The sequence below is a fragment of the Octopus bimaculoides genome, chromosome 25 (genome assembly GCF_001194135.2).
Source record: "Octopus bimaculoides isolate UCB-OBI-ISO-001 chromosome 25, ASM119413v2, whole genome shotgun sequence".
Classification (NCBI taxonomy): Eukaryota; Metazoa; Mollusca; class Cephalopoda; order Octopoda; family Octopodidae; genus Octopus; species Octopus bimaculoides.
Genome location: NC_069005.1, coordinates 25,137,930 through 25,140,081, shown reverse-complemented (window position 1 = coordinate 25,140,081; position 2,152 = coordinate 25,137,930).

Genomic DNA, 2,152 nt, shown 5'->3' with positions numbered 1-2,152 from the left:
ATATATACATACACACATGCATACGTACTTACAGACATACATATATGCATCCAATACATCCAAATACATATGGATATATTTGTATGTACCTATAGAAGCAGCACCGGCAACAGGTGCAGCAGCAGCAGCAGCAGCAGCAGCAGCAACAGCAGCAACAGCAGCAGCAGCAGTAGCAGTAGTAGTAGTAGTAGTAGTAGTAGTAGTAGTAGTAGTAGTAGTAGTCTTGCAGCAAAAATACTTGCAAATAAACAAAAAAACTACTCGACGCATTTCAAGGTTGACTGTCATTATACAATTTCCTTTTTGAAGGTTGTAGCATGTTTCGTCTCGGAGACATCGAAGTTGCATCTAGATTAATAGGTCTTGAATGTAACTATGACCCTAATGGACCTAAAACCTGTCTAGCAGTGTCATGTGTGTGTGTGTGTGTGTGTGTGTGTGTGTGTGTGTTTACGAAGAGGTGCTGAAAAGTTCCAGGCTTTTGGTTAAAAAAAAATATAGGCGGCTTAGTGAATTTATTCAACATATTCCCTTCTCAGATTCACACACTCATAACAGCGGTCCTTTAGTTTTTCTAAGCCCTGTAAAAGAACTTTGAAGGTTGTGCCTCTATCCAGGCCTTTCGAAATACCCGTAAAGCCAGGAAACTTTTAGCACCCTCTCATGTGTGTGTGTTTCGGTCATTAGATTGCGACCGTATATATTTTGCATATATGTTTGGGTATATGTGTGAGCGTGATACAGGAGGAAATATTAAGACACTGATAGAGCGTAAGAGAAATGGGTGTAGGAGAGAAAGAGTTAGAGAGAGGGAGAGAAAGAGAGAGAACGAGAACGAAAGAAAGGAAAGAAGGAAGAAGGAAAAAAGGAAAGAAAGGTTGAGAGTGCATTAAATTAAGTTCCTAAATGTTAAATCCCTGCTCCATAGCAGATAATTGTTATCAAGCATTGATTTTCTTTGTCCTCGTGTGAAACAAGTGTAGTTTGAACCAACAAAATATCCACATTTAATTTGATATTTCCAGCATACGAGTGTATAATTAATTATTTAATTAAATTCTTAATCTACCGATTAATAACAGAAATTGCAAAATAAATAACCTAATTAATCGATTTTGGAGGGAATTTCAAATTAATCATATTACTGTCTCGAAATGTGGCGAATGTATTATAAATTTTGTTTTACGCATGCGTGGTGTGATTTAACTTGACAGGACCAGTAGGAACTTTGGGAAAAATATATATATATGTATTTAAGTTCACAAAGGCGTAGGCATGGCTGTGTGATAAGAAGCTTGCTTCCCAACCACATGGTTCTGGGTTCGGTCCCACTATATGGCACCTTGGGAAAGTGTCTACTGTAGCTTTGTGAGTGGATTTGATAGACGGAAACTGAAAGAAGTCCGTCGTGTATATATATATGTGTGTGTATGCGTGTGCATGTGTGTGCATGTGTTTATCCCCCACCACAACTTGAAAACCGGTGTCGGTGTGTTTACGTCCCCGTAAAGTAGCACTTCGGCAAAAGAGACCGATAGAGTAAGTACTAGGGAGACGATTTGTTAGACCTCTAAAAACCTTCAAAGTAGTATCCTAGCAATGCCGCAGTCAAATGACTGAAACAAGTAAAAGATTAAAAAGAATGTGGGGGAGGGGATACGGAGGCTGAGTTTTATTTTTTTTTTTTCGGAGTATAAATATTAAAATAGATAAAACAGCAGCCTACGACTGGGCGTATCTCTTCATATTTGATAGTTTTCGTTGTATTACTGACACATTAATGCTGTTGTGCTGACGTCATGCTTATCAGGCAATCTGTCATTCTCTATACATATTTTTTACTAACCGACAGGAATGGAACAAAGGTAAAGTGCCTTGGCCAAGGACAAGACGCGCCTGTCTGCCTACCTAGAATTGAACTTACAGTTTATGATCCGAATCCCAGTTCCATAATCATTTGGTTTCACACATTCTCAAGATGAAATAAAGTAGCAGTCAGACACTATAGAAAATCCGTTCAGATAACCTTAACAAGTGATGTCATAGCACTGCTAACACTGTAGAACATGGTGTTGACTTATAAACACATTTAATATACTTTATTGTATATTATGGTTGCATAATGAAATACGGTGTCCCCGCAGGTCATTAA